This window comes from Chenopodium album, chromosome 3, assembly GCF_948465745.1.
Source record: "Chenopodium album chromosome 3, dcCheAlbu1.1, whole genome shotgun sequence".
Classification (NCBI taxonomy): Eukaryota; Viridiplantae; Streptophyta; class Magnoliopsida; order Caryophyllales; family Amaranthaceae; genus Chenopodium; species Chenopodium album.
In genome coordinates, this window is record NC_137836.1 from 56,233,373 (window position 1) to 56,261,321 (window position 27,949).

Below are 27,949 nucleotides of genomic sequence, written 5' to 3' on the forward strand. Positions count from 1 at the left end.
TCCATAGTCACTTTCAAAATCCTATTTTGGGAAGACGGTTTTGATATCTATTTTGCCACATTTCATCTGAGCAATTTTGCTAAAACAATCACGAAAAGACTTTAGCATTCCGATTGTTGAATAGGTTTTTATTAAAATCAACTCCGTGAATTTAATTGTATCATTTTCAACCAATCTAGCTATGTATACATATACATTTCCACATTTTTTAGCACTAGTACATAATTAGCCTTAAGTAACACCCAAAAAGTGTTACATAAAGTGGTAAAAGTGTTAGTGTAGAGAATAGGTAACATTTTAGTGGGTGATACATCCGCCCATGTTACCTAAGGTCTTATGTAACACTTTGGGTAACGTAAGGTAACACTTTTAAAAGTGTTATTATAAACCCTCTTATGTAACACTTTTTTATATCATTGGTATCATTTTAAAAGTGTTACTTTCTATTTCTTATGTAACACTTATTTATATTTAGTAACATTTTTCAATTATATAGTAACACTTAATCAAACATTGTGTATCACTTTTAAGAAGTAATGTAACACCTAATTGATTATTAGGTAACATTTTTCAATCATCATTTGATATATATTTTCACTATATTCGACATTAAGTATCACTTTTAGCAAACTAATATAACACTTTTTATATTAATAGGTAACATTTTATATTATTATTAATATTATTATTATGCTTTAATTATTTAAATATATAAAAATAATACTATGTATTAACATATTCAACAACCAAGAATGTGAAATTAACATAAAAGATAGACAACAATAAGAATTGATATAATTTCATATTTACTTACAAAAAATCCATAAACACAAATTTTTTTTTGTTTGGCAAAACAATCTAATAATCAGATGAAAAGAAAGCCAACTTCGGTCTCTAGACCACCGAATATCAAAACAGAATAAGCAAAATAACAGCCATCCAACGTAGTTGCGAACAGAGAGCAGTAACAGCAGACAACAGCACCTAGCAGTAACAACAGATATCAGTGGCATCAAACAACAGTAGCAGTAACCGCAGCGGACAAAAGTAACCGCAGCAGCAACCAGTGATAAAAGTGACAGCAGCACAGTAAGCATGGATTAAATATGCAAAGCCTGGATTGTAAATAAAACATCAATAAAAAAGTATTATGTTATATATATATGAAAAGAAGACATAATTAAGTGGTATAAGAATCATGGAAATGTCTAATTTAGCAATCATATAGCCATTTTGAATCGATTTCTCCTCATGCCAGAATAGGATAGACAGCAGTGTGGGACTAAGCACCTCAAACCAAGTAGAATTCATAAAACTTAAAAGAAATAGCCAAATCTGATCCTAGGACATGCAAAAATGCTTGAGACTGCAACAGATTATCACACAATTCAAGTGCTCAAGGTGCCTATCTATAATCAAAAAGTAATTGTGGGCCAACATCCATAACATCTAAATCCCACCATCTTCTATTTACTATAATTAAAGAGGCCATGATTGAGAATGTGATTGCTTCAGACTTATAGTTTGTAAGAACGCTGAAATAGGTCATCCTTAAACGCTCCAATGCTAAGTTGTGTTGTAGACTTCTTATTGTGTTAGATATATGAGGATTGTAATTAGTTGTGTTAATCCAGGAGAATTTTTCTTCTTACAAGTTAAAAGAAAAATATTATGGATAGAGAATTTTCCAAATATTATTTCCATGTTAAGACAATTTTTTAATTTTTTGACGGGACAAATATTAAGGAGTATCAATCTATCAAACTAAGTCACGACATTATATTTTTCAGTATCCAAAAAAAATATATTGAGGAATGAATTGTTTCACATCTTATTGAGGTGTTTCAATGTACACCAACCTTGAGCTTGTATGCCTCTTGCTCAACCAAAAAGACCTTATTGATTGACAATGTTGCTCAATCAAATATTTCGGTAACCCCTGCCAGCTTCAAACTCAACAACAGTAAACAGATCAGATTGTAGTGTTGCTTAGACAAAACCCCAAAATCCTCCAAATTGCCAAGTATCGATGGCGATTGGCGAACATGCTTCTCTTGGTATAGCAATTTCCTTAAAGCACAAACAAATAAATTGTACCAATCAAATAAACAGCATTTATCCATGCATACATAAATAATTTTAATTATGTGAAACACAAAAAAAGTACACAGAGAAGCACATGCCTTTCATTCGGTCTCTTAATCCAGACATCAAAGGTATGAGGTATCCTATAAGAAAAATCTATATCCTTATAAATTAAAGTATCAAGAGGACGGATCTTGGGAGTAAGTCAGAAAATCAAGGAATACTCATTATAAGCCCAATTTCTCTTCATCTTAGGAGTAAAGTCAGTTCTTATGTCATATGAGACAGACCAACACAATCCAAAAGCAAAAAGAAATAATTATGGATAGCACAAAAGTAATGAAATGGGCAAGGATTAAATAAGCTTACTTCGTATAAAAGAAGTTCAAGGATTGATCCATTATTGGGAAGAAATCACATATTTGAGGAGAAATCAACTCCAAAAATTATAGACATAATAACCATAATAGGTACTATTATAAAAGTTTAAGCGTACAACAAGTATCATTATCAAACAACACCAGGTTGTTCATTTCCTCCTCTGACTTTTCCTTACTCCACTAATGCAAACTCATGTGCTTTAATTTTATGCACAATCATGGACACATGGTATAAGCTTCTTTATATAATAATTTGTTTAAGCAAATATGCACAGGTCACTTGATCATATATATATATATACCACACCTAGACAAAACTCAAGCAATAAAACTACTCTGAATTCTACAATATGAGATATGAAATTAAATTAATGTAAGATTTTACCAAAAAAAAAATAGAATATATTCAATATGATCTTAATTAGATAAAATATTCTACTCACAAGTGTATCTTGAATTCCTGCAATAGCTAAAATAAGTAGGACTTTCATAAGCTTTTTAGGACAATAGCTAGGTTAATGAGAGAAGCTGCTGCACACCTTTATGCAATTTAATCAACTAATGAATAGGTACTACGTACCTTTTAAACAGAATAAATAGTTTATATATCTGTCATCATTAGAGTTATGACTAATGCTATATAACCAATGTTTCAATTAGTTATTAGTCTTGATATGCAAACAAGCAGTAACATATACAAGAAATTTGTAATAAAAAAAAATAATAGAAATTATTGTTAATTACTTCATAGTAGCAAACACCCGAATCGTTGAACATAGATATAAAACTCCCATTCCAATAATATACCGCTTTAAATGGCCAATTTATACACAATCAAGGTTCAAAATGCATCAGCAATAATTGTCACAACAAGGTATTTCGTAAACCGTCCAATTATCAAGCATATAAGAGTATAGTTTATTGACAATTATATAAACCATTAAAGTTGGTATTGGTTGATACCTCCTTTGAGCTCTTTGTCAATGCCTTAGCAAAAGTTTACCTGAAATTACTCATTGTCAGAATCTTAGGTATTTAACTTGAAAATCATCTTACTACTCTCATCAAACTTTATGACTAATTTCACAAAAAATACGAATGCAGTCTTATTGTCCAATTTACCGGAGGAAATATGATGCATGATTGTAAATTTAATTTAATTAATAAGAACAACAAATCAAGAAACTATAATGTTGACATCAAAGTATCAAATAGCTTGAGAGGAAAACTCATAGTGACGCATCATTGTGATTAAAATGAAAATGAAGGCAAACAATGTAAAAATTCCAAAACTTATGAATACAGTTCATAAATTCAACTATTGGAAAAGAAAAAACAAAGAAATCATTTCTTCTTTCGACTGTCTTTTGCAGCATTTCTCTAATTTGTTGAAGCGCTAAAAAAAATTCATTTATCTCACTGAAAATCAAGCCCGGATTTCATAGATTAAGATGAATATTTCGAAATAAAATCACAAATTTTGTCAAGCCCTAGAATACCAAGCTGGAGGAGAGAAAAAGTGAGAATTCCAAAAGTAAAATCTCATAAAACTCTAGAATACCAAGCTAGAGGAGTGAGAAAAGGAAGGGGAGAAATAATTTTTAGCCGGCGGTGGAAATAGAGTAAAGGGTTTCGATTAGTTTTTAATTTGTATCGGAATTAACAATGTTCATTTGTATAAATCGCTAAGTGTTACTACTAAGTGATACATAATATCAAAGTGTTACCATAAAGTGTTACATAATATTAATGTGTTACAAAAAAATGTTACGTAATACTACAATGTTACAAAGGTGTTACGTAAAAATCAAATTATCTTGAAATATTAAAAGTGTTACCAATGGGTGTTACTTAAGTCCACTTTTGTAGTAGTGTAGTTTTCTACTTGAAAACTTATTTGCAATCGATGGGTCTTTCACCCTTTATGCAAATTAATCAAGTTTCAAACATGATTTTCAAACATGGGGTCTGTTTCGGATTTTCATGGCCTCTAAGCATTATTCAGAATTTGGATTTGTCATAGCTATCTTAGAAGACATTATTCCTTTACTATCTAATAGTAAATAGTATGCTTGTAAGTCTTAGGTTTATTTCTAACTTAATAAAAATTTATAGGATTCAATCTAAGCCTTTGGTGAATTATGTACCTATATGGGGCAATTGCATCAACCACTAAGTTTCAAGGCGCTTCCAAAGCCCTTTTATTATGTTGATATTACTCCAACATTTCTGATGTTTTTTTAGTAATGAATTCTCTTTTAAGGCACTTGTAATTTCCTTTTGAGCATTCTTGATCAAGCATTCTCACGAAGCCCTTTTAAGGTCTTCCGAGATTCTCAGCTCTAGTTTGTTGCTAAGCTCGATTGTCATCGAGTTCATTTTCCTCCCACTTGTCGTTTTTGGAAACGTGTTACATTCCAGAAAGACACCACTTAAAGCAAAAAACACTATGTTCTCAATTAGGTTGTGGAGGTAATGCCTATGGTCTCACTTGAATGCTTACAAAGAGACATGTATATTGTCTTTGGGTAAAAGTTTGTTGTAAAACAAACAATTAGCTCCCACTTGAGCTATCTTAGCCTTTAATGAGCCACTAAGCTCCCACTTAACCACCTAGCTCTTGCTAAGCTGGTGAGCTCCCACTGAGTCACTTAGCTCCCACTGAGCCAATGAACTCCCACTATGGCTAAGAGTTTTAAACATATACTTGAAAAGACATTTAGAAGATAATTCTATCCATAACTGAATATGGCGTCCTTTCTTAGCTTTGACATTTTGTTTAGTGTAACATTAGTCTTTCGTGCAAATATTAAATACTTTATAGGAAGGGATGTGATCCATCATTGTTCGAGTCATTTTTAAATGGCATCGAGGTCTCCGTGAAGAAACACTATGTTCTTTGTGGAGTTTATTTATGAAAATTTCAAATTCATAACTTTGTGATGGTCACGCTTAGCTCAAGCAAACATCTCTCGATCTAATCTAGACGTTTTGATATCTTGCCAAGTCGATTTTGTACTTCACTGAACTTTTAAACTATTCAAGGTCAAGTTTGTTCACATTTGATGAATATAGCCATATTCTTTCAAATTCTTTGTGAGACGTTGAAGTAAATGAACCCTCTTTAGCTTTCTGAGTCAATTGTCTATACCAAGAACAATAGCTCTTTACTTTGTCGGTTTCAACAAGTAAGACTTGCTTGTCTTAGAACGATTCCGAATCGATCAACTATCAAGAACCTATCTAATAGAGCCTTGAGTACGTTCTTGTCGATGTGACATTGATAAAGATGTTCGGAACGCAAATCATGCCCATGAGTTTGAGGTTTTGCTAGTTTATCATGTTAAGATAATGTTTGTTTATAATCAAGCATTCTTGACTCATGGTTTAGACAACCATGCCATTCAAATAAATTTACAAATATTGCGCATTGCTTTGAATGTGAGTCTTTCCGTGTGTAAACGGATCAATTGTTGATTGTGGAACACAATAACCATTTATTTGTTCCAGCCTTAGCTTAAAGGTCTTTAAACAAAGCATACGTCCTTACAACTGATGTAGCACCACTTGCTTCATTCTTAGCTTATAAGTCGATAACTTAGATTATCTTCAATAGTTTGAGGTCACTTTCAAAGTGGAACACTCAAGCAGTATCCGATACTTGTGAAGATAACAAATTGCTAAGTTAACTACAATAATATGAACTCATGGGTTGAAATGGAATCTTATTCCTTTTCTTCGTTCCTCGTTTCCTATATTTCTTATCATACTTTATCTCATAATCTTTTAAGAACCATTTCTTTAAGAGTCTTTGACTTTTATACTTTGTTAGGCATAACTAAGCATCTAATGCGCCGTAAAACAAAGTTCCATCTTTTCCTTTAATTCACGCTTGAGTTACTACATCAATGAGTCCTACTCATCTATGTATTAAGAGAAAAGGTATGTTGGTTGTCAATATTAACAATTTGAGTTTGTAACTCAATACTTCATGTTTTATCAAAACTACTTAGTATTTTGAATACATGATGTTTAACCGTCCTTTCGGACTTTGTTATAAAAGTCATTTATGAGAATTATATTTTAGAAATGCTTTACTTTTCTTTGAGAACCATTCTCAAAGTTTTCCTTTACTAATCATGGAAAACAATACAGTTTGATTTGGAATTCTACAAGTATAAGTGCAAAGTATAACCATTTATCAAGTAAATAACATAATAAGTTTGAAAATTAAAAGGTATTCATGCAAATTTTCAATCTTATTTAACGTCTTATCCACGCATTAAAGTTGTCCCCATTTGGCGAGAATAAGTCGATTCCAAGATCCAAAGAAACAAAGAGTGGTTAATCATGCTTTGGCTTGTCTTAACAATCAATCTCCTAAGGTAAGCAACGCTTTGCTAATGGCTCTAAGCCACTCTTGGTTGAATAAATCGTCGCATCTAATGCTCTCTCAACAATTTATCCAGTTTGCCACGACATGTTGGGACTCCATCACTCATATCGTTGAGTACAACCAAAACCAACTTGCATACCCGGTATGCCTTACATTCCTTGGAGAAGTAGTGATGCCTCGCTTTGGCGTAGCCGACCTCGTTCGGTTGGTAAGTGTTGTTTTGGAATGACAAGTTTTACTTAATATTTAGGGACCTAGGGTTTCTGTGTTGGTTGATTTAAGTGAACTTAATTAATCATCACAGCATTCGAAATCCTAAACATGCATCTAACATATAATTCATATACATAAACATATATACATCAAAAAACATAAATAGAGATGCATTTGGCAACTAGCATGACCCCTTGAGATCTTCAAAAGGTCTTCATTTGCAACTTCATGGCTTCGTCTTCCAAGACTTGACCAAAATAAATGCAACTACTAGTATCTACGATTAGGACTAATCTAAATATTAAGGTACAAAAATACTCAACGGTTTGCAGACCGTATTTAGATTTACAAAAATACATCACTGATCACAGTCCGTATTTTCTATCCTAATCGGGCCCCACTAGTTGTCATTTCATAAAACCTGTGAGAGAATATACATTCCATTCATCCATTCACTATCTGTGAATGGCCCATGTATTTTACAACGATAAACAAGTAACAACGCATAAAACACATGCCCGCACTAGTAACTAATCTAGGTGGTCAATCCGATTAACACGCCTAATTAAAACTATTCAAACCTGTTTTAACTGGTTATGAAAATAAGCGCAATTAATATTTGAAGCTCACACTAAATTCCGCATCCAACTCAATTAATCCAATTAATTGAGCCGGGAATACCCAAAATTTGTCAAAATAAATTTTGCCAATGCCGCTCAAAAACCGAGGCCTAGCCTCCAAAATTTATTAAAATAATTAAAACCAAATAAGATTAATAAAATAATTAAAACGGAAAAATAAGCAAACACGAAGCCAACCGTACTCAAGTGGTTCACGCACTACATACGTGCCACATGAAAGTCAAGGTTGTCCAACAACCCCCGCACTATACGGCTTGGCGCACGTGCCTTCACCACCCCACGTAGCACTAGCTAGGTACACCCTAGTAGCGTTTGCTACGGGTTACAAGGTGCTAGACACAAGACCACGGCTGCTTGCCCCTTTACACCAAAAAACCAAGCACATACACGCAGTAAACGCTCGCACACCCCACACACATGGCTGCACTCATTGAGCATGCCCTTGGCAGCCACATGTGGGCTGCTATGCAGCCCGGCTAGCCAAGGGAGGCTTTGCCTCGATTTGCGTGCCATAGCATCGGGATTTTAATTCCAAATTTCACGTGACAATTCATTAATTCTAAATTAATTTTAGAACTAATTTTCGTGAGCAAAAATGAAAATTTAAACAAGTCTAACTTAAATAAAAAAATCATCCAAGTGCATGTAACCAAAATTATTTCCAAGAACCATTCTTTAATAAATTTGGTTTAACTTGGTGCAACAAAAATAAGAGGGAAAGTACTCACTATCAATTTAATTAATTTAAATTAATCTTGAGTTTTTGACAAAATAAAAGGGAGTTGGAAAAATGAACATAAGTTCAATAAATATTCAAACTTTAATACTTGTCAATCCTTGAAAAAATTATATCTTCCAATATGAGGATAAACAAATTTCTATTACAAGTTTCAAACTTTATGATTTCAATCAACTAAAAAATGATTAAATCAACAAAGTTCAACAAAAAATTCATGGAATTTAGTAACTCAAAGCTTCAATCACTTAACAAAATTAAAGATTGAATCTTTAGTACTTGTAAGCCCCAAAGAACAACAATTTCACACTTAATGCAATTAGTTTGCAATTATGTGAAAAATAAAACCAAGCTTTCAAACACAAATTACCACCAAGTAATCATGCCTAAAGAGGTTTAAAATTGCATATAAAATATGTATTGAACCAATTACATAACCACCATAAATATGCAATTAATTTTCAAGGTTAGAAAGACTTAAAATTTTTCGTCAAAACGTAAAATTCCTCAAAAAGTACATTTCTGGTCGTTTTTAACCGAGCCCTGGAAGGGTAAAACCATTTCCAGAACGCCTTTACCACCCAAAATAAACTATTTTTGGGTCGAAATCTGGGTTCGGGGCTGAAGACATCTCTAATATGAGGTTAAAATAAATAAAACGAGCTACTAACCTAATTAGCAACTTAATACCAGAAAAATTAAGCAATAAAAACACCTTGAAAAATATTATGATTTTAAAAAATAAACGAGTGAGGCTCCGATACCACTGTTAGGGTTTGGTGAGTCCGACTCACCGCGGAAACAACCCCGACCCAAAGAACTTCTCGCAATTAATAAATCCATAAAGCATAACAAATAAACATAAAAGGATAAAATCGGAATTTACCTTTGAAGCGTGCTTCGCCCTCAAAGTCGGGCTCTTACTTGAAAGCTTAAGCTCCGAAAATATGCGAGCCTCCTACGGAAATCCACCCGCAAAAACTACTAGGAACTTTTAGGACCGTTACCTCGAGGTTAGCGAGGTCCGACCAAAACCCGAGTATTATATGAGTTTAAGAGTTTTTGCTAATTAATGCAATTCTCTATTGAACTCCTACTCAAGCAAGCAATTCTCATGCCATACTTTGGCTATTTATAAGGAAGAATAGCTTGTGAATTCCACTCATATTTCAATATGGGACTTTTCACAAAAAGATCCCACATGGAAAGATTGATGAATTCAATCCTTATTTAAATAAATCAAGGAACAAGTAACAAGTGTCACATGGTTAGGTGAGGACTACATTCCTACTTGGTCCCCAAGGCATTTCACATGCAATGTGAACTAACCATGTGTAACCCAACCTTGAGCCCCAAGTTAGGTTCGGTTGGGCCATTTTATTTTGGCCCGTGTCTATGACCCATCGCCCCGGGTCCACGGCCCTTGCCACATGTGTCGCCACAGTGGCACGCTGCCTACGTGGCACTCTGCCACTTGGTGGCTGCCACTAGGTGGCAGCCAACGTGGCGGCTGCCAACGTGGCTGCCACATGTGCTTCCACATGGCGTTTTTTCATGTGTGTTGCCACGTGGCACGCTCCTATTGGGTGCGCTTTCCTTGCCTTTCGAGTGGCTAGGATTTTACTTGTTACTTGAAGCATTTTCCCGTCTCGCCAAATCCTAAATTTTGGCTCGACATTTGAGATTCTCCGACGCTCGGTTTTGACGCTCCAAGCTCGAATTCGTGACGTCTAAATATTTAATACTCGGGCGACGAATTAATTTCTTCCGAATTAATTCGTCGAGTCGGTTCGTTTACTGCTAAGTGTGTGACCCAAAGGGTTTAGTCAAGATTAAGCTGTAATATTAATTATGCATTAATATTACTGATCGGAAGCGGCCTCCACCTAGGTATTCCGGTCACTTGACCTTACTGAATATATTAGCTTTCTAATAATTCTGAACCCACTAACGGAATAGTACACTTGTTCGAAGGACACCATTCCTTTCATGGGGCTTCCTATGGTTCTGTATTATAGTGCTCGTGATGAGTTTGATGATTTGTGTTCAATTTTCTCATCTCTTCCTTACATTTCTCACTCCTCACTGGTACCACTTCAAATCCTTTCTATTTTGTTTCTAATTTAATTTTCTAGATTTTTCTTATTGAATTTGATTATGTTTCTTTTTTCTTTTTATTAATAGAGAGATTATTTTTATGGATGAATTATCATACAAAATTTAAGATTAGGTTTTGATTGCTTGTTTTTTATGCGATGACATGTTAGATATTGTAGTTTAGCCTATTAATTCCACTTTTATTCTTTTTCTTTCAAGCTGCACTATTAATTTCACAGGCAATCATATATGCCTTAGCAAAGGTAACTTTTATTTATTTATTATTTGTTGTTTATTTTTATTTTGTGAATAATTTGCCATTTTTTTATTGCTTTAATTTTTACTATATACTCAATTTGAAATCATATATTCTTGACCTAGAATTATTTGCTATTTTCTTCATTACCCATGCTTAGTTTTATTTAGAATTATTTGTCATTTCCTTAATTACCCATGTTTTGATTTATGCCTTATATTCTTATGTTAAAGTTGTAGTCTTATGTTTGTATAAGTGATGAGCGTCATTTATGGCGCTGAAAAGAATAAGATTTAGGTTCATTTTTATATTTTCTTTCACTATTTTCATATCATTTTCTTAGTTTTATTTGGTTTTCCATTTTAATAATTCATTTTGGTTCTCGATTAGTGTAGGCGTCGTTTGAAGTGCGCCTACGTAAAAGCATGTTGTGAATATGCTTGACACTCTTAGGAAGTAGGAATTGACATATAAGATTAGGGACAACGATTAGGGACAAGGAAAGTAGGGAGCCGCCAACAAATTTTTAAGGAACTTGTAAACCGTTCACGGATCATTTAAGGCAACCACGAATAAGGGACAACGAAGGCAACAACGATTGACCCGTGAAGGTTACACCCCATTCATAATCCATGAAATTACTAACTCCATATGGTTCGGAATCACGAAAGGAGGATCATGGATGATGATACGAAGTGAGTCATGGAGTCACATTCGCCTGTATTGGCCTCTACTCGATTCTTATAATGAAAAGTCACTACTAGAAAAATCTCATTTACCGATGGGAATTACCGATGGCCTTTAATATCCATCGGTACATATGAAATTTACCGATGGTTTTTCTAAGCCATCGGTATTTAGAGAAATACCGATGGCCTAGCTATCGGTATATTTTTTCCGATAGCTTTTGTCCATCGGAATATTGTTTTTTTAAAAAAGAAAATTTTTTTACAGATGGTTAAAAGCCATCGGTAAAAAAAAAATACCGATGGTCTTACCGATGGCTAAAGGTAATCTTTTTTTAAAAAAAAAAAAAAAAAAAAAAAAAAATCTGATTTTTTTGTATTACTAAGGAACCCTAATTTTTTTTCAATCCTATCCGCCTCTCTCCTCTCATTTCTCTTCTCTCTCCTCACGCCTCTCCTCCCCTTCTCCTCTCTTTTTTCTCCTCCTTCTCTTTTGCTTTCACTGCTCTCCATCTCCTATCTCCTATTTTAGCACTCTTTTTTTCACCATCTTCTCCCTCATCAAAACCACCACCACCATAACGAGCCATTGATTTTCTTATGAATTTATGTGGTTACTAGCATCACAATCAAGAGCATTGACTTTTAAATCAAAGTTACGGTTTTTTTTTGTTCAATCTCGACCATGAAAATTCCAGATCTGGAATTTTTTAATGGTCGAGTTTGACCATTTTAACCCAAAAAATGTGAATATCATAAGGTATGTTGATTTTTATTTAAGATTGTGGGTTACTTTCGTTTTTGTATGGTTTAAATTTTGATTACATTGTTTGATTTATTTTGGTTGATTTCGTTGATTTATGTATAATTTTTGTGGATGTAATTTAGATTTCGTGGGTTGATTTTTGTTGTAGGTTTAATTTTGATTTTGTGGGTTTATTTTTGTGGGTTTAAATTTGATTTTGTGGATTAATTTTTGTGGATTTGTTTAATATTGTGGGTTGATTTTTATGGGATTCATTTTTGTGGTTTTTTTTTCTTTTTCTTTTTCAAATCTACAATTTGTATATTTTGTCTTTGTTTTCTTGAATTTGTTGGTGATTTTTGGTTGGTGGTGGTAGGTGGTTTACGGTGGCTAGTGGTCTTAAGTGGTGGCTGATGGTTCACGGTGGTTGGAGGTGAAAAGGGATGGTCGACGCTGCGGTGAGAGGTTTTAGGTGGTGGTTGCAGGTGGTTTAGGCAGAGGTGAGAGCTGTTAGGGTTAGTAGAGGGTAGGGGGAGGTATGGGGTGGTACGGGGTAAGGGGGGGGGGGGTAAGGTATTAATTTTTTTTATTTTTTTATTACGATTTACCGATGGCTAAAAGCCATCGGTAAAAAAACTCCGATGGCTTTTGCCATCGGTATTTTAAAAAAAGACTACGTGATTTTGCCATCGGTAAAGCCATCGGTATCAATTTTACCGATGGCTTTTCCATCGGAATTTCTTGTTTCCCCAATGAGTGGCTTTTCGTTGGCCAAATACCGATGGCTGCCATCGATAAATGTGATACCGATGGTTTTTGGCATGTTTACCGATGGTTCTTGGCATGTTTACCGATGGATACCGATGGTTTTTGGCATGCGATCTCAAAGGTATGCAAACAAAATATTCAATTTGCTCCAAACTATTATTATGCTAAATTGGTTGAATATTAATGTAACATATAATTCTAAAATATTGTGATCACTTGATTACACAACAAGATTAAAAAGGAACCTAAACTGGTTGTCCTAATTATCTTATTAGGCGTGATTTTCAATTACATATTCCCTTTAACATGCAATATATATGGTGATCAATAAATAATAAAATAAGCATTAATATTGGAAGCAATTCAGCAATAAATCCAACAACATAAAATCGTTAGAAAAATAATAGAAATAAAAGGAACATAATTCTTACTTTGATTCTGCTTGCTTGCAATTATAAAATAATAAACGAGTTAGTAACTTCAAGAAAAAAAAATAAAACAATAATTAAATTAAATAGAGTTGATTTGGGGCCAAACCCTCAAATAGTTCTACCTTTCACACCTTGGTTTAAGGACAAAACCTCAAGTAAAGTAAGGATTCCTTGGAGTGCTTGAAGGGGGAATTTTGAAAGAAAAAGGGAAGGCTAGTGTTTAGGCTAGAGCATAGGAGAGAGAAAAAGAGAGTTAATTGGTGCCCCGTACATCAGAAATGAGGGGGTATTTATAGAAAAAATGAGTAGGGAGAACACACGGAACCCTAAAAAGATAAAAACCCTAAGAAATAACACCGCGACACAGCAGAGCACACCGTGACACGGTGCCAGGCACAGTCAGACGAGCAAACTCCTGTGACACGCTGGAAAACAGAGTGACGCGGGAAATAATTAGGTTACGAAAGATAAAACGCGTGAAGGGTTTACGCGGAAAGGACACGGAGATGCCCCGTGTCACAGTACTGGCATCGTGTCATGGGGATACACACCATGGCGCGGCATTGTGGCCCGTGACACGGTGCTTACTGCCATGACGCGTGAATCTGTAGTCCATTTTTCTGTCTGAATTCATTTTTGCCTTGATTTCGTTCAACCATTTTAAGTGCCGATTGATAATTTCGAGCCATTTCTGATTTATTATTTATTAATTGGGCCAAAATAATAAAATAAATAAAATAAAAAGGTTTGGACAAAAATAATAAATAAAATTAAAAAAGGTTTGGGATAAAATTAAAAATAAACTATGTTTTTACTAAACATCAAGACTGATCCATGAATTATTAAAAACTGATTTTAATTAAATACGATTTTTTAAGTACTCTCGGAATTAAATACTGAACCCGACCAATAATGGCGGTGAAAGATTGCTCATCACCGAGGAGACATTTTTAGGTGTCTACAATTAGTTTTAAAGAGTTTTTCATATTTTTAGATGATAATTCGTAGTTTTAATTTTAGTTTATTTTATTTTGTTTTCCCCCTTAGTTTTATTTGTGTTTTGTACGTGAATAATCAAGTCAATTTGCACATTTTGTGGCTGCCTTGCTCGTGAGCATCACACAAGCTTGATGCTCGAGAGCGCATACGAGCCGCACTAACAAAGCACCTCCAACCACTCTTATCCCGCAACCACCATGCAACTCCAATAACAATTTTCTGCATCCTTTGCTACTCTAAACGCAACCCTCGCATTGCGGAGCTACTGCCCCGTGTAACCTCCACTTCACGCACCTCTAGCTGGCCGTATAACACCAGCTCCCCTGTTCACCCAACAGGCCACCAATGAGCCACCTTCGCCAATCGCACCTCTGCAAACTTGCCACCAATTCACTCCACCACCTTCGCATCTCCCCTGCTTTCCCTACGCACCTATCCTCCCAACAACAACAATCACCTCACGCACCTCCAAACTAGCCATCATCACCACGCAACACCAATATCCCGTACCTGCAGCCCTGCAAATATCACCACAACCAACTCCAGCAACTCTCCTAATACCCATTGGTGCGTGCGTGAGAATTGAGAACCCACTTGTGCGTGCGCACTTTTGGGTTCAAGCTTCGGTCGTTGATCTTAATTATATTGGTGATCAACGGTTGTGATGGTGTGTGATTTGTGGGTGATCGGTGATGTGTTGTGTGTTGGAAATAAGATGTTGTAACAAAATAATAGAGAAATTAGGGCAAAGAAACAATACTCAATTGTAGATCTCATATAAGCTGTGACGCGTTTTACGGTTGCCCTAGAAGCGTATTTTTCCACCACCGGTACGAGGCTCTCAGTGACGATTGCTCAGCAAGGGTAACACAGCTACCTTCCAACTCCGTACCCCGATTGAAAGGTTGGAATCACATCAAGAACTCATATCTCTATGGGAATGACTTTGTGTTTAGGGTTTCACAATATTCTATATTTTTTAGTGTGTAAAATAACGAATAGGCACATTGGTTATTTATAGGCTATGAACACACTGTCCATACTTTGGCCCGAATCATCAAGCCCGCCCGATCGGACATGTGGGGTAAGAAGTCCACGCCAAACATAGATCATTAAAATAATCGATTCATTAGATTTGTATTACTCCCAACATTGTGCGTAGCATGGGATTATTTCCCAATTAAGAGCAGCAAAAATTCAAAAGCTGACTTCTAGTTTTCGATTCTTTTTGTTTTTATTTTATTTTTATATTTTCATTTTACTTTCTTTTTTTTTTCTAATTTATTTTATTTTATTTTCATTTTCCTTTTTCTTTTATTCTCTTTTCTCTTTTATTTCCTTTTATCCTTGTAATTATAAATATTCATTTTTGGGGTAAAATTAAAAGAACAATTTTTAGGACAATTAGAATCCAATTTTATATCTTATAGTTTTAGCTTAGGTTGAGAGCTTCTCTCTCTATCTAGGGTTAGTTTTAGGAGTAGATTTTAGTGAGAGAAAGTGAGGAATTTCAATGGTTATTAGATAGAACATCTACAATCTTCTCTCCCTCTAAAAGCTAGAAGCTTGCTCTCTCTCTCTTCTTTTCTAAACCTTCCCTCTTACAAAATTCCTAATTCATTAGCTCTAGAAACACCTAGCTAAGTTCGAAGTTGCCTTCGCCCTAGACGTGAAAGCTTTGATATTTTTGAGGGTTTGGTCACTAATCCTATTCCAATTCTTTGATTAGATTTATTGTTTTATTATTTTCCTTGAAATTACTAACGCGTGTGTTTTGTTATTAGAAAGAGGTACGGGGCATCGAATTAAGTACCTTAAGTGTTTTATTGATCTTTTGATATAGAAATCATGCTTAGATTATTTTGTTGATTCCTAGTATCATGTTAGGATGTTTTATTGCTTCCTAGAATCATGTTTAGGGTCAATTAATATTTCTAATATCAAGTATGATTATTATGATGCTTCCTATTTCTCTCCTTATATCTTGTTAGTATCATGCTTAGGATCTTGCTATTAATATTATGATTTAACATGATTATTTTAATTATGATTATTATGATAATTGTTAATATTATTATGTTGCTTGATGTTTATATTATTTGTTATTGCTTGATCACACCTTTTATGCATGTTTAAAGGGAATTTGTACTTGTAATCACGCTTACTAAGATAATTAATAATCTTGTTTAGGATAATATTATTATAATTCAAGTGATCGCCAATAATAGTTTTATTTGTGCATTAATATTCAACCAACATAGATTAAACAGGTTTAGGGTTAATCCTATTGATTGCATGTTAGTCAGAAAGCGCACATGAGTACGAGAAGAATAAAGTAGAGGCCTACTTTTAGGGCAGGTTTAATCTCTTTTAGGTTGGATTTGTACCTTCATCCCCGAACATCCAGTCATGGTTCCAGACCTATTGGATTTAACAATGTCCTGGAACGTTAAGGGGTGTAACCTTCACCCTGTGAACGGTTTACAAATTTCTAAAACTTGTTGGCGACTCTTTTACTCTAGATTCTTTCCCTTTGGACGCCACCATGATTACGTGTATGATCACAGTGGGGCTCAAGTGTAGGATGGCTTGAAATATTCCATACAGCCCGGTTGAAGCCTTCAACAAGTTAATCTCAAACGACATAAAAAAAGAAGATTGAAAGAGCTGGCGGCCTATGGGCGGATGATCTACCAAACGTCCTTTGAGCCATCAGAACAACAACAAAAGGGGCAACTAGAGAGACCCCATTTGTCATGGTGTATAACGCAGAGGCCGTCTTTCCCATAGAACACTATGAGCCGACTCTTTGAATTATGCTATATGACGAAGAGGCAAATTGGGAGGCCATGCGGCTAGCATTGGACTTGCTTCCAGAGCGCAGGGGCAATGCCGTGTTGCGCCATGAGATTTACCGTCTGAGAATTATTATAGATTACAATAAGAGAGTGCACAAGCGGCCCCTACAGGTTGGGGACTTTGTGTTAGGGAAAATGGAGGAAGTTGGTAGGGCGAATGAGCAAGGAAAGCTAACCCCAAATTGGGAAGGTCCCTACCAAATCTATGAAGAAGTAAGAGACGGCACCTACCGTTTGGAAACACTAGATGACAGACAGCTACCCATAACCTGGAATGTAGATAACTTGAAAAAGTACTACTTTTGAAACTTTGTAAATTATTTATTCAACTCAGTAATGAGAAATCTGCCTTCTTTCCAAATTAAGTTTATTAATTTCAATTGCATTTGAGGGCACCGCCTGTACGATGTGTAGACGGTCTGAACTCAACATTTTTACTACATTCGAAGAAATCGCCTGCACATTGTGCAGACGGCCTGAATGTTTAAATTCGTGAGATCCGCCTGCACAAAGTGCAGACGGCTCGAACACACATTGCATCTTTTAAATTACATAAATAAGAACCACCTGCACCATGTATAGACAACTTGAATATTTATGTCTTAAGAAACTGCCTGCACAAACCTACGTACTGTTTATAAGCTAAGTGCAAAAAACTTAGCAGCTTGCTTTTCTTTTTTAACGAGGCCAAAGGACCAATATGTTATATTAATAATAGTCGTCTGCTCTAACATGAGTACGACAACCGGCGAAGTCCATTCGGGCAAATTCATCGAAGAGAGCTAACGAGAGGAAAACTAGGTCGTTATCGAATCTTCCCTTGGTCAAACTAAATTTATAAAAACATAACAAACCTAAATAAGAGTATAAAGGCAAGTCAAGGGTTGAACCCAAAGGAACGGTAATGTTCAAGCACTTTCAATTGTGCGCCTAAGCTAGGTCGAAATCGAAGGTATAGAGATAATACTAACAACTAACAAAACAAGTAACCAAGGAAATAAAACACTAGGAACGGGGATCAACAAGTAATCATGTCAATTTCAACAACTTGGAAAGATCATGCCAATCAAAGGTTGTGAAAACTAATGATAAGAGCAATTAATTGGAATCAAAGAGTTATCTCCTAATTGCTAAGCTAGGGTTCACTATGAATAACAAACTAAGAGAATCACAATCAAAACCAATCGATAATTGGAATTCCTAAATCAATTGTTCATGTCATTAGCAATTACAATGCAATCTAGCATAATTCTCAAAGCCTAATCGAATTACACACATGCAAACCTTCATTAATCACTTTAATCTCAACAATCAATCAACACATTTCCCAAATTAATCACAATTAATCAATCATACAAGTTTCACCCAATTCCTAGCCAAACAACTACTCAACTATCATCATCTATCAACAATCAACTAGAGAAATCAAGAATTCACAATATATCAAGAACAATTACACTAATCAAGCATCAAACATCAAACATCAAAATCAATTCAAATAAACATTAAATTGAATAAAGCAATAAAGAGGAGAGAGAGTGAGAAATCTTCTTTGATTGATAATGGAGATCTCCAATACAATTGTCATCTTAAATCTTCAACCTCTCAAATAACGATTAAAATTCCTCACTTTCTCTCTCTACAATCTACTCCTAAAACTAACCCTAGATCTAGAGAGAGAAGCTTTCAACTAGGCTAAGAAATATGTGGTCTAATTCTAATTCTAATTTTAATTCTAATTCTAATTGTTTTCTCTCTAACATAAAAATGGGTATTTATAATTACAAGGTTAAATGAAAATAAAAGAAAGGAAAAAGAAATGAAAAAGGAATAAAAATAAATAATAAAACAAAAGTAAAAAAAAATAAAATGGGAAAAGAAATGAAACTAAAAGAAATAAAATACTCCACCACCGAAGTCAGTGGATTCGGTTGCTTTCATTTAATTAGGAAATATTCCCCTGCTTTGCACATCAACACCCACCATCACAAATTACCGATCATCAAGCTCCATACTTCGTTGGACTTAATTGGGAAATTATCCCATGCTTCTCACACACCATCACAACCATTTGATTACCAAATTAATCAAGATCAACGGCTTCAATTGGAAGTGCCAAAGGTGGTGGTTATTGCGGAGGAATTGGTGCTGGCTGGTGCGGCTGGAAGGTGGCAGCAGCTATGCGGTTGTTGCAGGCTTAAGGTGCAGTTGGAAGGTGGTGCGAAGGTGGTGGTTATTGCGGCTGGTTGCGGCTGCTACTTGGGTGCTTGATGTTGCGGAATATTGGTGGTGATTTTGGGTGGTCTTGCGTGAATAGGGGAGCTGCGTGAATGGTGAGCTAGCTGGAACAGGACACGAAGGGACCGCGCCCGCGGTGAGCACCCGGAGAGTTCGTGGTCGATTTTGCAGTTTTGGTGCAACAAAGCCCGCGCCCGCGGCTTGTTGACCCGCGTCCGCGGCTATCATGGCTGCTGGGTTGTGTTACTGCTCGGTTCGTGGCTGCTATGCTACTGCGGTGTGGTGGCTTCTTGATGGTGAAAGGGTGCAGCAGGCTATGGCTGAGAACCGTGGTGCAAATGGTGCTCGGGGTTGCTTGCTTGGTGATGAGACTTGTTGGTTTGTTATGTTGCAACACTTAATTGATTTTGAATCTAAGACCTCGAAACATCAAGCTTGAACATCGGAACTCCGAATATGACAATTTGAATCGTGTCTTGTCCCGAGCAATCACCTACACGAACAACCGAACATGAGGGAGAAATAGGAGACAAATAAAATAAAATAAATACAATAGAAATAAATAAAGTAAAAATAAAAGAAATAAAACAAAAACTATGAATTAAGGACTAAAATCATGAAAAACTAATAAAAACTAATCATAACCCAAAATGAGTTATTAAAATAGAAAACGAAGGAAAACTAAGAAAATTATATGAAAATATAGAAAAAGAACCAAAATTTTATTCTATTGAGCGCCATAAATGACGCTCATCAAATTCCCCCATGCTAAACTTTTGCTCGTCCTCGAGCAAAACAAAATCAAACTCAATGGAAAATGATGACATTATTCAAGCAAAGAAAGAAACAAGAAAACTAGGGAGGATGAGAATATACACTAACTCACTTTCGTAGGAATCACGGTCAATTTTAGCAACTAAAGACAAGCCATTTAAACCCCTAGATCACCCTAGAGGACGAGTGATGCTCTCGTAAAGGTTCTTAAGAGATTAACCTATATCTCTCATAATAATACAAACAAGGCAAAGCATGAAAAAGAAACCAAAATACAAGAAAAGCAAAAAAATGTTCATGAAATGACTTTTCCAAATGTACAATCACAAATGAATGCAAAACTTCCTAAACAAGTATGGGAGTGCACGTTCCAATATACCCGAGGTTGATTGAAACATTAATATGCTAAGCATAGGAACTAGTTTTCGCAATCAACTTTCTCTCCAAACGGTCTTACCATGTTCTCCTTATTAGTCTCATATCTTCCCTTAGTGAGCATCTCAAAAGTTCCATGAAGGAACCTGAAAAAGAGATAATTTTGAGCTACTCGACGTCTTGACAATGCATCCCCTCTCCTTAGGCTTTAACTCATAATGCCCTCCCTCGATATGTGACTCAACCTCAAGGTCAAAAGGACTTTCCCAAGGGTTGTAATGCAAAGACAAAAGGTTGAGAGTAGGCTTAAAAATTCGAATTTGGCGGTATTCCTAATTAGTGAAGGAAAGGGTGATCAATTCTCAACACCATAATCAAGCAATCGCTAAACAAAAACAAACTAACTCCCCCAAGCTTATTCAAAGCTATAACCACAAGAATATATACAAAAAGCGTAAACGCTTCTCCCCCAAGCTAAAAGGAAGCATTGTCCTCAATGCTTGAAAAGGAAAAAGAATCACATCAAAATATTTTTGGATTTTCACATTTTCACTTTTTTTTTTTTATTTTTTATTTTCATTTCTTTCAAAGCAATATATTTTCCTTGCCTCTTTAACTTTGGACGGCTTTTTCCATCATTCATTTACGATTATTCACAATATATACAAAAGACAAACTTGCTTACAAATAGAACCAACATCCAACCTTATATACCACAAACTCCAAAAACATGACCATTTGCGTTACAAAAACAAAAAATGGAACAAAAAGAAATAAAAGGCTCAAAGTTCTAAAGATGTAGCTTGAAAAGAAGGGAAAAGGCTTAAATGGTTAGCAAGAAGACAAATGTAAACCAAAAAACCAAAAATAATAAAACTATCCTTGAAAAGAAAAATTACCACCCTGAAAAGGTGCCTTTATCCTCCCTAGATGGTTCGGTCTCGAGTTTGAGAATTATGAGTCAAGATTCTAGATTAGGTCCGCAATAGTAACGTATCCATGCCGCTCATGAAAATATATGTTGAAGGCATGAAAAATAATGAACCTCACATGGATGTAACAAAAACTCACTATTGATGTCAGTTCGACTATAAGAAGCAACTACCAAAATGCCACAAACAAGTAGAATCCGGTTTCATGGTCCCACTAGTTCTAACCAGCTACCTTAGCATGCTTTATCCTAGAATCAACCAAGCATACTCTCAAACCGTGCACACCGTTACCATTTAAGAAGAAAAGCATTCAACTATACAAGTCCAAAAGTATTATGTGCAAAGCAAGAACAAAACAAAGACACATTGCAAATTTGCCTTGAAAGAAACAAAAATATTTTTAGGATTTTTCAAAATAAAGAACATGGAAAAGCATATACAAAGGCGCATAGCATATATGAATCAATATCCCACAAAACATGATAGAATACCCTCCCCTAAGCTTGAATGAGAAAACATGCTCAAACACAAATCAAATAATCCACGAGAGGGGAAAAGAAAGAAATCAAACCAACAATACCAACACTTGTCCAACAAGTTATCAACACTTAGAGAAAAAGCAAGGAAAGATATTACCGGATATTAGGTGGGTGTAAATACCTGTAAATGACCCAATTAAACCTTTCAAAGCTAATTACCTCAAGAATTGAACCTTACCTTCCATATGCTAGCAAAAATAGGAGTCAATCTTCCTTGATTTAAACCAATGCACCAAGTATATCATCAAGTCGTGTACTTAGAAAAAGGCACACAAACATTTCCATGAGAGAAAATCTATTTTAAAAATAAAAGAAAATGAAAGCAATAAAACATAGGTTACTTCCCGAGAAAGGCTTGCTTAAGGTCCAAGCTTGACCTCTCTAGAAAACAATAATTTAACTCACGTAAGAGCTTATCAAATGCACTACTACACATTTCATATGATAAACGATAGACAAATGACAGGATAAGAATGTGCAACAAGATTATTGCGCGCAAGCGAGAAGGGAGATGCCAAAAGAAAGAAGAAGAGGGATCAAAAGGAAAAAGAAGAAAATAAGAAGAAAAAGGGGGAATAAAAGAATGGAAAGATAAAGAAACACTAGTGGAAAAAAGTTCATTTGTAACGCCTCATTTGTAACGGGCATAATTAAATCCGTTACAAATAGATGATTCGTAACGAACAATATAAAGGTCCGATACAAATAACTAATATTTGTAACTGGCGAAAATTTGGCCGTTACAAATAAACAGTATTCGTAACGGGCAGAAATTTGTCCGTTACAATTATTGCTCTAGTCGTAACGGCCAAATCAGGTCCGTTACAATTCCATCACGTGTTAGCACTACATTAGGGTTTTGAGAAATTAGTCAGCCGTTTTTCTTCCCCCCCCCCCCCCCCCCTCTCTCTCTCTCTCATCTCTCTCTTTCGGTCTCTCTATCTCCTCAATCTACAACTTTAAATTGCAGATCTTCGTTATTTAGATCTAAATTGTGAATTTCTGTCAACTTATTCGGACCAATTGTTTGAAAATCGACGTTTCGAGTATGATTTCTTTGGTAATCTCTGAAATCCGATTCAAATCCATGATGTTGAATCTTGAGTAATTCACCTCCGTCGAAGCTCCATTGTAGAAGCTTTTGAGCTTTAACTCGTTATTGAAACAAAATCAGAGGTAAATTCTTTTTTCTTTTCATATATTAACCGTTGAATATCAATTTTTCAAGTCATTATGGTCGAATTCGGGTTATTTTGAGGTGAATTATTGAATATTGCTCAATTTATTATAGATGATAACAATCAATTTTGCTGCTAGAATTTCTTATGTTATTTTTTTTGCTGCACCGATCCATGTAATTTATTTTTTCATTTTATGTTCCATTAATTCATTGTTATTTTATCATACATTATTATTATTATCTCAAGATCGCATCTACTTAATTGTGGTTTTGATTTTTTCGCTTACAGATTTTGTGTAATTGTACTACAATTTGTCAACTATTTTTGTCGGATGATTTACTTTTAATTACTTTACTACTACACGTTTCTGGATTTTATTACAAATTAGAAGAATTGGCTTGGTTTCATTATACTATACTATTGTTTCATGGCTAAATTGTCAAATGGTTCAACTTACACTTCAAATCTTGCGTGATTTTGGAGTCATATGGATCTAAATATTAGATTCTTTATTCCTTAGTGATGTCTTCTTTTTTTTGAAACCCTTGGTAATGTCTTATCTGATACATATTATACACAAATAATTATAAACCTTCTTTATCTGATACAATATTCAATCAATTTATTTTTGAACAAAATATTAATTTTAGGGATATGTAAAGTGATTGAATTTCAGTTTGTGCATATAAATTCTGCTGAAATATTACATTGAGTCAGTGACTGTTGTTGCTTTATATATGTATGTTTATTGCTTTATATATGTCTGTCTCATGTGTTTATTAGTAATGACATTACATATATTAAGATTTATGGCTTGAACAAATGTGTAGGAAGATAGAAAATTGCATTTACTGCTTGGTTGTAATGGTGGTGCTTTCAAGATCAATGAGAGGAGGCCACCATAAGGTTTATGTCAGAGTAGGTGACAGGAGAAGGTGAAGACAGAAAAAGAAAATAGAAGGGGAGAATATATATGGTATCATGCTAGTGCTTCGTATATTGGGTAATACATACTCTGGTTCACCCATTGCAATGAATCTAAAGCTCGTATGTAACCAATGATTTGAGCAAGGTTACATAAACAAAACACCTTCATCAAGATTGCTTCAGATTTATTATTTCTAATTTTATCAATTAATTTTCGTGTGATTAAAGGGTGTTATCTCATTTCTGTGTAGGGTGTTATTTAAAGCTCGTATGTAACCAATGATTTGAGTAAGGTTAGCATCCATGGGTCTTCCTGATACTCCCGCCATCCGCTCTACAATCTGGAAGGTTCTCTCTCTTTCTATTCATTTCATATTCTGAATTCATTACTTACTTTCTTGCGGACTTGCTGTTTTCTATAATTTGGTAATTTAGTTGCTAGTTTCTTGAATCTGTGACTTTTTAGCTGATTTTTTTATCAATTAATTAATGTTGTCCTGTTATTGTTTAGTTTTTCTGTTAATGGGTTTAAACTATTTTTTTATACGCATTCTCTTATCCTTTCGAGGTCTGCTTGCTCAAGTCATAGTAATCAGCTAGAAGTGATTGTTAGAATGAGGTTTTGTGTTTACATATAAGATTATTTGTGGCTATATGTGTGAGTATGGAGTTAGTGTTGCTGCTATTCCATGTAGTGCAGTAAGTCTATAGATATTGATCTATTTGTATATTGTTTGACTTACAGTCTGACAAGTCTTTTTCCTTGATTGTTAGCTTAATTTAATTGATAGAATTGGATGTGAGACTGATGTTGCTGTTGTGAATTTTGTAAACTGATTGTAAAATAAATAAGGAAGCTTGAGTCTTTTTTATTGAACTAGCAAAAGGGTTACAAAGATAAATAAATAAGGGCTTAGGCTATAACTCTCGGTTGTAGCTTGACTATGCTCATTAATTCATGTCTATCCTCTATAACAACATTGTTCTGTTGGAAATTTAGAGTATACTTTCTTGCAACAAATGTAAAAAGCAATAAACTCTTTAAACCTTTGTAACTTTGTTTAATTGTTGTGTTTCACTTTTTACCAAGAATTGTATGATTGTCTTTGGGTTTGACTATCTTGTCTTTTTGAAAAATAATGCTTTTAGTTCTTGGTATTGTGTTTTAGGTTGAAAGGTAGATCATATATTGGATTCCTTGACGATGCTCAGAGCTCTTTGTCTCTTCTTGATATCCCTTTCACAGATATAAGCAATATTGTAATAATTAATTCCTCTACTTATTCTTTTTTGATGATTGAGAAGCTCCATCTTGAACAATTGTATGGTAGTTTATAAAATTTGCCTCTTTCTTTTGCAGACATTAGGTTCCAATTGCTTGTATATTTGAGGGTGGATCTGCTTTGCTTCCACTATCGGTGGCTATGGTGCACTAACTATCATTTGAGCATTTCTTATGATCTTCCCACCTTTTTCTCTGTAATTACAAGAGTGCTGCTATGTTGACTTACTTAGATTACTGATGGATCCTGTTGGGTTAATTTTGCATATATGTTAATTTGTTTTCTGTTGTTCTTTTTTTGTGAGTCTACTTAGAGTATGTTAATTTGTTTTCTATTGTTCTTTTTTTTTGCGAGTCTACTTAGAATATGTTTTAGATTATATTTATTGTTAGAATATGTTGTCCAGTATATGATTCAGTGTTTGATGCATCTTCCAAATGCCTTTTCAGTTGCCAATAGTGCCACTAGAGCTATTATTGGAGATGGTGCTGCAGGTGCCGCTTTACTATTTGCAGCTCTTGCAATTTCCCTTGATTGGTGGCGACGGAGGAAGCCACAAGAACCTTTTTCCCGTTATTATGTAATCTTTGTTTTAGTTTTAGTTATTAAGAAATAATTAAAGTAGCTTTTGCTGATTGTATATTATTCGTTTTTTTTTTTTGAAAAAATTATTCGTTAATTATTTACTGTATACTATACTTGTATAATATATATATTAATTGATAAAATAATTGTGCCAGCTAGCTTTCCAGCATGAGCTGGTTTTTTTTTTTAATTGGATTTCACAGTATTCGTAACGGGCAGAAGTTGTCCGTTACAAATAACCTCATTATTTGTAACGGGCACCTGAAAAGCCATTACAAATAACGGGGTTATTCGTAACGGGCACCTAAAAAGCCCGTTATGAATAATGGGTTATTCGTAACGGGCTTTTCAGGTGCCCGTTACAAATAACCTATTATTCGTAACGGACGGTGCCCGTTACGAATAAGATAGGCCATCCGTAGCGGCCGCATACGTAACGGCCACTGCCCGTTACGGATGGGCAGTTTTTGCCCGTTACGGATGGCCTTTTTTCCACTAGTGAAACAAGAAAATCCTCCTCACAAAAATATTCTTGGGTCGCAACATCACCCTTTTCCTCAACAATAGACGAATGAGGGACATTAAGATCATCATAGAAAAGGGGGTCCCCAATAGGCTTATCAACAAAGGAAGGGAAGGATATAGGAGTGTAAGGGATGTGGTTGAAATTGCTTGAAAAAGGGATATGAGAGGAGGGAAAAGGGGCTATGGTCTCACAAATGAACTCTTCCTCACCAACATGCCTCAAATCACCAATAAGAGCATGAAAATCAATCATAGAATCCTCAAAAGAAGAACACTTATGGTCATCTTCTCCCTCAAACATCCAACTTCCAAGAGGAACTACATAATCCCCTTCACTACAATCATGAACAATAACTCCCTCAACTTCCTTAAAGCCTAAAGTCTCGAAGCCATGCATGAATGGATGCAAATTCATTTCAAACTCATATATCTCCCATGAAGCATTCTTAATAAACTCACTCAAAAGGTTATGGGTTTTCATTTGACACTCAATGAACACATTGGTCATAACCTTAATCGAGTCCAAATACTCATGGATAGAAGAAGCACAATCATACATAAGAGACTCATCAAGATGAGAAGTACGGTTGAGGTTATCAAAATCAACACTCTCTTCTTTCTCAACTCCTTCACTATTACTCAAATGCTCACCAATGGGATCCTCACACTCTCTTGGTTGCTCAAAATCATCATCCTCAACACACACATTAAATTTGGATTTTTCACAAACAGGCATCAAGGATGACAATTGGCTTTCTAACTCTTCTTTTCTTCTCCTTCCCTCCTCAAGACGCTCCTCATTCTTTTTCATAATCTCTAATTGACCTCTCATAGAATTAAGAATCATCTCCTTAGTAGGCCGAAGCTCATTATCAAGCTCAATGCACCTAATTTGAGACTCAAATATATCAAGAAGAGATTCAAAAGATGTAGAAGGTTGAGGCTCAACAAGAGAAGAAGAAGAAGTACAACCAAGATTAGAAGAATCAACATTAAGATCATGAGCATATACATCACATTGGGGAGTGGGGGCACAATCAAACACATGAGACTCATCATTAAGGGAACGAAGCACATCACAAGAAGGCATGGTAAATAATGAAGAATATTGAATCACACCATTAGCTTCAACTTGAGCATGTACATATTCAACATGAATAAAAGGGGAAATAAAGTTAAAATCATGTATTTTAGGTTCACTTAAGGGATCAAGTAACAAATCATGGGAATTCATGCTAATATTATAAGATTCAAGACATTGTGCATAATATTAGAATCATGATTAACCTTATTAAAAAC

At 34.9% G+C, this 27,949-nt stretch overlaps 1 long non-coding RNA gene across 4 annotated transcripts; it reads left to right on the forward strand.

Annotated features, from left to right (window-relative positions):
* Window positions 1-23,066: 23,066 nt before the first annotated feature.
* Window positions 23,067-26,244, forward strand: LOC145614086 (uncharacterized). Of its 4 annotated transcripts, XR_014107051.1 has the most exons (6): window positions 23,067-23,325; window positions 24,161-24,402; window positions 24,509-24,605; window positions 25,427-25,517; window positions 25,618-25,684; window positions 25,990-26,244. It is a non-coding gene; the product is annotated as an uncharacterized LOC145614086 (long non-coding RNA). The 4 variants fall into 4 exon arrangements; XR_014107048.1 differs by lacking the exon at window positions 25,427-25,517 and having other exon boundaries at window positions 25,618-25,736; XR_014107046.1 differs by lacking the exon at window positions 25,427-25,517.
* The last annotated feature ends 1,705 nt before the right edge of the window (window positions 26,245-27,949 follow it).